Raw genomic sequence first — 12,116 nt, 5'->3', positions numbered from 1 at the left:
TCATCAGAAACTCCATTGAATTTAAAAGTATCGCAGATCTCAAGAAAATCCGCGATGTGTGTGTTTGGATCGTCCACAGCAGTTCCTCCAAATTGGACGGTGTTCTGAATCATCTGGATAATGGTTGGTTTGATTTTGAATTGGTTTGCCCGCACAATCGGCCTCACAATGCTGGGGCGTGCACCATCCAAAGAAGGCTGGGCATACTCTAACATGGGTATGCGGCGTGGCATCTCAATTCGTCTCTCGTTTCGGCGCTCTGCCTCCTGCTCTTGTTCGTGCCTCTCCATCAGTTCCTTAAGTCTTTGCTGTTGTCTTCGCCTGCGGAAAGTCCTTTCAATTTCAGGGTCACACTCAAGCTCCAAGTCAAGTGACTTTGGCATGCACCGGAAGAGATATCTGAATTAAAATATGGAGTGTTAGTTCAATAAAAAAAATAAAATACACTAAAGAAAATAACTAAAAATATAATTGTAGATTAACAGTCCCCGGCAACGGCGCCAAAAACTTGATCGAGCAAAACTTGCACTATGAATTCCCCAAGAAAATATGATTTTGTATGCTCAAAATGTAATCGCAAGTGCACGATGTCAAGTTATAATATAGTGTACGTGAATACGAGTATCGTTCCACTGGAGACTGTCTTTAACAATTATTATTTTAGTTATTAAAACTTTAGCGACGAAATTTGATTGTTTGTTTTATGACTAATAAAATTCAAGAAAATTTAAATAAACAAGCTCAAAGATTAAATGATGAAATATGAATGCTAAATCAATGGATTAAATTTCAAATGATAAAAGAATTTGTTGGGAATTCTGGTTCACCTACCCCTTATTAATTAATTAATTCGTTCGATTGTGTTCTACGCTTCCGACAGGATTTCCTATTCAAGTGAACACACTCTCTCGAGCTATGCCAAACTAATTCACTCAATGAAGTAATTAAATGTCTTTAATTATTTATCAAGAATGAACCGCATTTCGATTGATGAAATCCCCTAGTTTTTGACCCTAAGGACTATGACTATCGGCACGTATCCAATTTCATATGTCTATGCAAATTGTAGATCCGTAGATTATACTACTCGATCCTATCACTAGTTATTCTCTCGAACTCACTCGTGATATAAAATTGTCGTAAAAGTTAGCTACGCTCAACGACACAATGAAAATTGTAGAAAAATCAAGAATAAATCACAAACCGAAATATAAATTAACCAACTAAAAGCTTGGGGTAGGATCCCCTTTAATCCCAACAAATATTAAAGTTAGCTACTAAAATTCATTGTAAAAATAAATGCAACAATGTTTAAAATGAAAGAAACTAGATTAGAAATACTAGAAGAGACGAAATCTGCGAAGAACGGTGCCCGGAAAACTTCAAATCTTCAATCCAAGCGCAAAGTTTTCTCCAAAGCTCCTTGACGACTGCCGAATTATGTCTGAATAGGTCTCCAATTCGTCCCCCTCGCATACCATATCAGTCTTGTTCAGAAATTAAGGAAAGAATCGGCTGAAAAAAAATCTTGCCAAAAATAAGTGGCGCTCGGGCGGTAGAAAAGTACCGCTCGAGCGCCAACTTTCTGTAAGTTCCCTCGGCTGATGCGGCATTCGCGGTCGGGCGGTAGAAAAGCACCGCCCGAGCACCAAGATTCTGTAAGGCTGACTTCGGAGGCATTTTCTCGCGCTCGGGCGGTATAAAAGCACCGCCCGAGCGCCAACTTTCTGTCTCGGCCCTTGAATTATTCACTTCTCGGGCCCGGGCGGTATAAATGTACCGCCCGGGCGCCGCTTGTTCTGTCCAATATTCTTGAGCTTTCCACCTTTCGCTCTGATTTTCGTTCTCCGATCATTTTTCCTGCAGATCCATCACACACAAGTGAGACATAATCAAAAGCAATTAATTACTATAAAATGAACAAAAAGTAAATGAAATGCATGCATGCGCAATGTAAACACAATTAAAACTAATGCAATAAACACGTAAAAACACCCCCTATCAAGAAGCGCTGAAAAGATAAGCAATGACGCAATGTCATTATTTGTTAAGAAGTTTTCCAGATTCATGAGAAAGAATCACAGAACATTTCAAAGTCCCAATCGCAATTTCAAAAAGGAATCACCATCTGGTGATATGGCATGCTTTAGCTGCGGAAAAGTTGGACACTTTATTGTTGATTGTCCAAAACTAAAGAAGGATGACCAGAAGAAGAAGGGTGTCAAACGCAATGATAAAAAGACCAGGAGAGACAGAAAGGCAATGATTGCAGAAGAAAGTAAGTCCAAATGGGCAGACTCAAGTTCCGAATCTTCTGGTTCTGAAAGCCATTCAAGTGACAGTGATGAAGATGAGATCAAATGTCTGATGGAAAATACGGAATCAACCTCGACATCCGAAGAGGTATTTGACTTTGACTCTGATGAATTTACACGCACTGATTTAGTCAAAGCATTACACGTCATGTTAGAAGAGTATTCAAGACTTTCTCAATCATTCGAGGAAGTTAAGATTGAAAATCGGAACTTAAGAGATCAAAACAGTAAGTTAACTTGCTTGCAAGTAAACAGCTGTAATGATTTACAAGTTGAGATGAGTAAATTAAAAATTGAGAATGAAAAAGTAAAAGCAGATTACCAGACGATGCTTTCTGAAAACCAGAAGTTATCGATACTACTGAATGCTTGGAACAAGTCCTCTATTTCACTCGAAAAGATGCAAGAGTTACAAAAACAATCTGGAGACAGGAGTGGTCTCAGATTTGTAATGATGAAGGCACTTCTGAAATGAATACTAAGCCAAAAATGGATATGTGCAAAGGAAAGTACATTCATTTTGTGAAATCCAGTGTGGTACAGAAACCAGAAGTACCTACTTCTTCAATTGAAAGAAATGTAAATCAGATGAACAAAAGGATGCATTATGGTCTGGTTATGTTGAACCTAAGGAAAGAGTTGACCAGAGTTCTGGATCCAGTAGAGGATTCAACTCAGGAAGACAACCTCCTATGAAGGTTAAAAACTACCAGTACTACAATTCTAGACCTGTTCAGAAGAGATACAGGCCAAACACCAGAAACAGAAGGGAAGAACAACATGTTAAGATGCATAATGTTAGAAATAACAGACTCTCTGTTGCACACACCTCCATGGATACCCGAAGTACGAAAATTGTACAAATGTGGGTTCCAAAGGGACTAATAAGGCTTGGACCCAAGTAGATTGGGTACCAGATACTAAAATTTGTGTTTGCAGGTACATGTGAAGAAAGCCAAGATCAGTAGCTCAACATGGTATTTGGACAGTGGATGTTCCAGACATATGATTGGACAGAAGAGTCTACTATCAAAAATAGTGAATTGTGCTGGACCAGAGATAACCTTTGGGACAACTCAAAGGATAAAACCGTGGGTAAAGGTAAGATTTTCCATGATAACATCACTATTAAGGATGTGCTCTTAGTTGAAAATCTTTGTTATAACTTGATCAGTATTAGTCAATTATATGATAATGGATTTTCAGTAGCTTTCCAGAAGCACACTTGCACAGTTAAAAATGCTGATGACTCTACTATTTTAACCGGCTATAAAATTTCATGGAACATAGATCATATCATAGCTCCTACATGTTTAGTTGCATCTCTAAGTGATAAACACTGGATGTGGCACAAGAGATTGAATCACCTGAATTTCAAGTCTATCAACAATCTCAAAAAGCAGAACTTAGTCGATGGATTGCCAGACATAAATTTTGTTAAGAATCATGTATGCTCTGCATGTCAACTTGATAAGCAAGTAAGATCTAGTTTCAAAAATAAAGGCAGCAAATCATCCTCAAGATGTTTAGAATTATTGCATATGGACTTATTTGGTCCAATCCCTATCATGAGCTTAGGGGAATGAGATACACCCTTGTTGTTGTTGATGATTTTTCTAGATTTACTTGAGTAATATTTTTTGCTGGAAAAGATCAAACCAGTAGCCTCCTGATCAAACTTCTGAAAAAGATTCAAAATGAAATATCAGTTTCTGTCATTAGAATCAGAAGTGATCGAGGTACTGAATTTACTAACAAGACTCTTGAGATATATCTAGATGAACAGGGCATTCATCATGAATATTCAGCTGTCAGGACGCCCCAACAAAATGGAGTAGCTGAGAGGAGAAACAGAACACTTAAAGAAGCTGCTAGAACATTGCTAGCAGATGCAGACATCTCTCAGCGCTTCTGGGCAGAAGCTATTAATACTGCTTGCTACATACAAAACAGAACAATGATCAACAAGAGGAATAATCAGACTCCTTACGAAATATGGAAAGGGAGTAAACCGAATGTATCTTACTTTCATGTTTTTGGTTGTAGATGCTTTGTGCATAATAATGGTAAAAATCATTTAGCTGCATTTGATTCAAAATCTGACGCTGGAATATTTCTTGGATATTCAGCAGTTAGCAAGACATTTAGAATTTTCCATAATAAAACACTCAATGTTGAAGAATCTATTCATGTTGTCTTTGATGAAGACAGCAGTGCTCCCGAGATTACTAACATATCTAATCTAAGTAACAGGTTAGACAGGGTTCATCTGGAACTAGACAGTGAAGATGATGCAGAAGCAAGTGTCAAGGATATTCAAAATCCAGAACCAGACATTCATATGGCAGAACCAGCAGCTGATATTCCAAAACAATCTATTGCTTTACATAAAGATAATCTAAATCCTTTTATTTGGAGAAAATCTCATCCTCCATCTTTGGTGATTGGAAATCCAACAGCTCCGCTAAGGACCAGAAGACAGATGATGAATGAATACATGCATGCTGCTTTTATTTCTCAAGATGAACCAAAGAAGATTGAAGAAGCTCTTCAGGATCTCAATTCGATAGAAGCTATGCAAGAAGAGCTGAATCAATTTGAGAGGAATAAAGTTTGGTTTCTAGTACCTAGACCATCTCACCAAGCTCTCATTGGAACCCAGTGGGTATTCAGAAACAAACTAAATGAAGAAGGAACAGTTGTCAGAAACAAAGCAAGATTGGTTGCACAAGGATTAAGACAAGAAGAAGAAATAGACTATGATGAAACCTTTGCACCAGTAGCTAAGCTCGAAGCTATCAGAATATTTTTAGCCTTTGCTGCTTTCAAAAATTTCAAAGTGTATCAGATGGATGTGAAGAGTGCGTTCCTCAATGGTCTACTACAAGAGGAAGTCTATGTTGAACAGCCTCCAGGTTTTTCTGATCATCTATTACCGAATCATGTTTTTAAATTACGCAAAGCATTGTATGGTCTGAAACAAGCACCTAGGGCTTGGTACGACACACTTTCACAATTTCTTATTAATCATAATTTCACCGTTGGTACCGTGGACAAGACTTTATTTACCCTAGTAAAAAACAAACATATATTATTAGTTCAAATTTATGTTGATGATATTATATTTGGGTCAACTAACCCCAAATTATGTGCAAAGTTTGCTAAGTTAATGCAGGAATAGTTCGAGATGAACATGATGGGAGAATTAACATTTTTCTTAGGAATTCAAATCAAGCAACTTGATACTGGAATCTTCATCAATCAAGCTAAGTATACAAAGGAATTACTGAAAAAGTTTGGGATGGAAGCATGCTCTGCTGCTTCCACTTCTATGAGCTCGTCTACCAAACTTGATAAAGATGAAGGGGGAACTCCAGTAGAGCTAGCTCAGTATCGTGGTCTTATTGGCTCATTGTTATATCTTACTGCCAGTAGACCAGATATTATGTTTGTTGTTTGCATATGTGCTAGATTTCAATCAAATCCTAAACAATCACATTTCATTGCTGGTAAAAGAATTTTAAAGTATCTGAAGGGTACTCAAAATGTAGGCCTCTGGTATCCCAAGGACTCATCGTTTAATATTATTGGATACTCAGATGAAATGCAGGATGTAAACTGGATAGGAAAATCACAAGTGGTTTTTGTCAATTTCTTGGTGACAGGTTGATCTCCTGGTTTAGCAAAAAGCAGACTTCTATAGCCACGTCTACTGCAGAAGCAGAGTATCTTGCTGCTGGAAGCTGTTGTTCTCAAATGCTTTGGATACAACAACAACTTAAAGACTATGGAGTTCAAGCCTCTGAATCACCTATATTTTGTGACAATACCAGTGCAATTGCTATATCGCATAATCCAGTACTCCATTCCAAAACGAAGCACATTAATATCAGACATCATTTCATTAGAGATCATGTGCAAAAGAAGAATATTCGTCTGGAATACATTCCTACTGATCAGCAAGCAGAAGACATATTTACCAAACCACTTCCTGAGAATAAGTTTTCGTATTTTCGTAATGTTCTTGGATTAATTGATTTATCATAACTACTGTTTATTATCTTCTGTTTCTTTATTCTAATCCAGTAGAAATATTCAAGAATAAGAACAGCACAAGAGGTATGGAAAAACAAAATCTTTTATTCATATAATCAGATGCATTACATTACAAGAGGTACAATTGAAGATATCAGTAGAATGATTACACAGATTATCCTACTAAGCTTTTCAGTATCATCGATCAACTAGCACTCTCTTATTGCATTAGAATGCTTATGGAAGGGAATGGTGCTGCATCCCAATCCTAATAAAAGCAAACAATCTTTTTTATTGTTCACATTACAACTCCAGGAGTTTGATCCAAGGATCATTATATAAAGAACGATATATTCAAACGTCTTCTTAGAAAACGCAGCAAGTATTTATAGTGGTATTCAAGGGAGATAAAGATCATTGCGACTGTTCATTATCAATGGTTCAGATTGAAAGTTTGCCAAGAGTCGTTTGGAGTTTAATATCCTTTATTACTGCATTAATTGAGGGGGAACATTGTCATGGTATTTATATTAGAAACTGGTTTGTCTTTTCGATAAAACAGTGTATCTACCTTCTCGAAGTGCTGCATTTGTTTCAGCACTTTACCTTCTTCCAGTAGATATTATAATAAAACGACAAATCAACTTCTGTTATTTTAGCAACCGCCTCGGACATTGATGTGAATCTTTGTACGAATAAATAGCAAACACGATTAAAATCGAATCGCGCCCTCAATTCAATATCAAACAAAGAGTCGTTGTTGTCCCGATCTTTTGAATCAAGTGTGTATGTTGTGATATTCACCTCTAAACTATGAAAAGTCTAGCAAAAAATAATCACGAGATAAACAATCGTAATTATAACGAACCTTCGAAGAACTAGTCAACGACAATCCGCACAAGTACGATCGACAAACGCCACAAAGTTTAAAACTTTGATAAGTTTGATTTTTGAATAACAAAGCGAAGCTTTGAACGTTTGAGAGAAAAACTCTAAACTTTGATAAAAATCAAAATAATATGTGTATTGTGTGTAAAATTTCGTCCAAGATATGTCTTATATCAAAAGATAACAAAAAAATCTAGTTGCCATAATAATTAAAACTCTAACTAGGAAACTAGGACTCTTCCGAAATTGGCCCGTGCTCGGGCGGTAGGATTTGCCCGCTCGAGCGCCGGTACTTCTGGACTACTCGCGCTCGGGCGGTAGATTATTACCGCTCGGGCGCGAAGTCTTCTGGAATCCTTCGCCTCGGACAGTAAGTATGGCGCTCGGGCGGTAATCTTTGGCCGCTCGGGCGCCGATGCTGCTGGATTCAACTTCATCTATCACTTGAATAATGTTCTTGTGACTTCCAAACTCACTTCTATGCATCAAAAACCCTCCAGCACTTTCCACCTCGCTTGTAAGACCTTCTTCACTGCTCATAAGTCCGTGCAACGCTTCCTTGAACTTCTTTTGTCGTCCCCTCGTGATTGGTCCCTTCGACAACTCTAAAGGGTCCCATGATTTCCTTGGAACTTGACCATCCGTGTTTGCATCATCCTCCCCTTCTTGAAAAGGATTTGTCCTCAAATCCAGCTCGTCACCTACATCAAACAACGACAAGTCACTAACATTAAAAGTAGAACTCACGTTATACTCACCTGGTAGATCGAGCTTGTAGGCATTGTCATTGATCCTTTCAAGGACTTGAAATGGTCCATCACACCTAGGTAATAGCTTTGAACGTCTCTTCTCGGGGAACCTTTCCTTCCTCAAGTGTAGCCACACCCAATCCCCCTTCTCAAATACCACCTTCTTCTTCCCTTTGTTGGCTTGCTTAGCATATTGTTCATTCTTCTTCTCAATGTTGGCTTTGGCCTTTTCATGCAACCCCCTAACAAATTCAGCCTTCTTTTTGCCGTCCAAGTTTAACCTTTCACTCACAGGTAAAGACATCAAATCCAACGGAGTCAAAGGATTAAAACCGTATACAATTTTAAATGGCGAATAGCTAGTAGTAGAATGCACACAACGATTATAAGCAAATTCAACAAATGGCAAGCAATTTTCCCAATTCTTTAAGTTCTTTTTAAGAATAGGACGTAATAAAGTTCCTAACGTCCTATTAACTACCTCAGTTTGACCATCAGTTTGAGGATGACAGGTCGTAGAAAACAGTAATTTAGTGCCAAGTTTAGCCAATAGTGTTTTCCAAAAGTAACTTAGGAATTTAACATCACGGTCAGACACAATAGTCCTAGGCATGCCATGCAACCTAACGACTTCTCTAAAGAACAAGTCCGCAATGTTAGATGCATCATCAGTCTTGTGACAAGCAATAAAGTGTGCCATTTTGAAAACCTATCCACAACAACAAATATAGAGTCCCTCCCCTTCTTTGTCCTAGGTAACCCCAAAACAAAGTCCATAAAGATATCAACCCAAGGTTCACTAGGGACGGGAAGTGGTGTATATAATCCCTGTGGTAGTGTCCTAGACTTAGCTTGTCTACAAGTTATGCACTTCTCACAAATACGTTCAACATCACGCTTCATGTGTGGCCAATAAAAATGTTCATGCAAAGCATTCAAAGTTTTCGCCACACCAAAATTTCCCATTAAACCACCCCCATGTGCTTCCCTAACATGTAGCTCACGAATTGAGGACTTAGGAATGCACAATCTATCCTCTCTAAACAAGAAACCCTTATGCAGGTAGAATTTATCATGTGAACCATGCATACAAGTTTCAAACACTTCTTTAAAATCATCATCTAGCACATACAATTATTTAACAAGCTCAAACCCCAAGATTTTAGATTCCAAAGTAGAGAAAAGCACATACCTCCGTGATAGTGCGTCGGCCACTATGTTTTCTTTACCTTGCTTATATTTGATCATGTAGGGGAATGTCTCTATGAAAGCCACCCACTTAGCATGCCGCTTGTTCAGCTTTTGTTGCCCCTTGAGGTGCTTTAGAGACTCATGATCCGTGTGAATCACAAACTCTTTAGGCCTCAAGTAGTGCTGCCACGTCTCGAGAGTCCTCACAAGTGCATAGAACTCCTTGTCATACGTGGGATAGTTCAGCGCTGCCCCATTGAGCTTCTCACTAAAGTACGCCACCGGCCTTCCTCCCTGCATCAACACGCCACCAATACCTACACCTGAAGCATCACATTCAATTTCAAAGGTGTTAGCAAAATTGGGTAAAAGAAGTAAAGGAACATTAATTAATTTTTGCTTAATGAGATTGAAGGACTTCTCTTGCTCCTCGCCCCAATGAAATGGAACCTTCTTCTTGATCACTGCCGTCATTGGTGCTGCCAATGTGCTAAAATCTTTTACAAACCTCCTATAGAAGCTTGCAAGACCATGAAAACTTCGGACTTGACCAACAGTAGTAGGCGTTGGCCAATCTCGAATAGCACTTACCTTGTCTTCATCTACTTGTATACCCTGTGAACTTACCACAAAACCAAGGAAGACAAGTTTGCTAGTACAAAAATCACACTTCTTCAAGTTAGCATATAAATTTTCAGCTCTCAATGTGATTAGAACAAGCCTCAAGTGGTTAACATGCTCATCCAAGTTTTTGCTATACACTAGGATATCATCAAAATAAACAACAACAAACTTTCCTATGTGTGCACGCAAGACATGATTCATTAACCTCATAAAGGTGCTAGGTGCATTAGTTAAGCCAAAAGGCATAACCATCCACTCATACAACCCGTATTTGGTTTTAAACGCAGTCTTCCACTAATCACCTTCTCTCATCCTAATTTGGTGATAGCCACTCTTCAAGTCAATTTTGCTAAAAATGCAAGAACCATGCAATTCATCTAACATATCATCTAGTCTAGGTATGGGATGCCTATACTTAATGATTATGTTATTGATTGCCCTACAATCCACACACATACGCCATGAGCCATCTTTCTTAGGGACTAGTAAAACGGGCACCGCACAAGGTGACATGGACTCATGCACAAACCCTTTATCTAATAGCTCACTTACCTGTCGTTGCAGCTCCTTAGTTTCCTCCGGATTGCTCCTATAAGCTGGACGGTTCGGCAAGGCACTCCCGGGCACCAAGTCAATTTGGTGTTCAATCCCCCTCAATGGTGGTAAACCTTGAGGTAGCTCCTCAGGAAATACATCGTCAAATTCCTGCAATAGTGAAACAATAACGCTCGGAAGGGACCCGGCTATATCACTTGTGTTAAGGAGGATCTCCTTGTAAAGAATTAACACAAGTGGTTCATGTGTGTGCAACAATTGTTTCAACTCACCTTTTTGGGTCATATATGATTTCTTTTTGGCCTCTTTCCTCTCCTTTTCTTTTCCCTCATTTTCTTTCCTCTCTTTTTTTGTTTTTATGGCTATCTCACTCTTTTGATCACTCTTTTTTTCAGCCATTTCATTTTTGTTTTCAAAGGCCATCTCACTTTTTAGTTCACTCTTTTTTTCGGCCTCATCTCTCTTTTTCTTTTTCAATTGGTCCTCCAATACTTGCTTTGGGGACAAAGGAAGCAATACAATGGATTCTTTCTTTAAAACAAATGAATAAAGATTTTTGAACCCATCATGAGTAACGTGCCTATCAAATTGCCATGGTCGACCCAACAAAATATGACAAGCATGCATGGGCACTACGTTACACAAAACCTCATCCACATACTTCCCAATAGAAAAAGACACTAGAACTTGCCTATTTACTTTCACCTCCGCACAATCATTCAACCATTGAAGCCTATATGGTTGAGGATGTTTTATTGTAGGCAATCCCAATTTTTCCACCATCTCAACACTAGCCACATTGGTGCAACTTCCCACATCTATGATTACATTGCAAACCTTACCATTCACAAAACATCTAGTGTGGAACAAATTCTCCCTTTGGCTAGCCTCCTCATCCTTGACTTGGGCACTCATGATTCGCCTAGTCACTAGCGCTTCCCCTATAACCGCTCCATATCCCTCATCGGGATCCTCCAACGCAGGCATATCATCGTCACTACTCTCGCCATCTCCCTCACTTTGAGACTCATACTCACCATAATCATTCAGAATCATCACTCTTTTATTAGGACACTCACTAGCAATATGACCCAACCCTTGACATCTAAAACATTTAGTATCTCTAGAACGAGTAGAAGGAATTTCAGTTTTACCTTGCACTCCGTGTCTAGGTGCCTCTTGCTTTGTCTCAATCTTAGGCTTGGTCACCACTTTGCTATCATCACGCTTTGCCACATTTGGTCGCCAAGAAGAGGACGTACCTCCAGTTTGGTTGGTGCGGCCAACTCCACGCCTTTTGAGTTGTTGTTCCACCTTTATGGCCATTTGCACCATCTCGTCAAGGTCCAAGTAGTGCCTAAGCTCCACTTGATCTTGAATCTCCCTGTTCAAACCACAAAGAAAACGTGCCATTGTTGCTTCATTATCTTCCTCAATATTGGCCCTAATCATGACTACCTCCATCTCCTTATAGTAGTCCTCAAAACTCTTTGACCCTTGCCTCAAGGTTTGAAGCCTCTTAAACATCTCCCTATAGTAATGGTTGGGCACAAACCTCTTCCTCATGACCCTCTTCATCTCATCCCATGTCTCAATAGGCCTCTCATTATGCCTCCTTCTAGTGGTCACTAGTTGATCCCACCAGATGAGTGCATAATCCACAAATTCAACCACCGCCAACCTAACCTTTTTGAGTTCGGAATATTGATGACAGTCAATCACAAACTCTACCCTCTTTTCCCACTCTAGGTATGTCTCC

This window comes from Primulina eburnea, chromosome 4 (assembly GCF_022965805.1).
Source record: "Primulina eburnea isolate SZY01 chromosome 4, ASM2296580v1, whole genome shotgun sequence".
Classification (NCBI taxonomy): domain Eukaryota; kingdom Viridiplantae; phylum Streptophyta; class Magnoliopsida; order Lamiales; family Gesneriaceae; genus Primulina; species Primulina eburnea.
The sequence above is the reverse complement of the archived record's forward strand: the minus strand, read 5'-3'. Positions refer to the sequence as shown.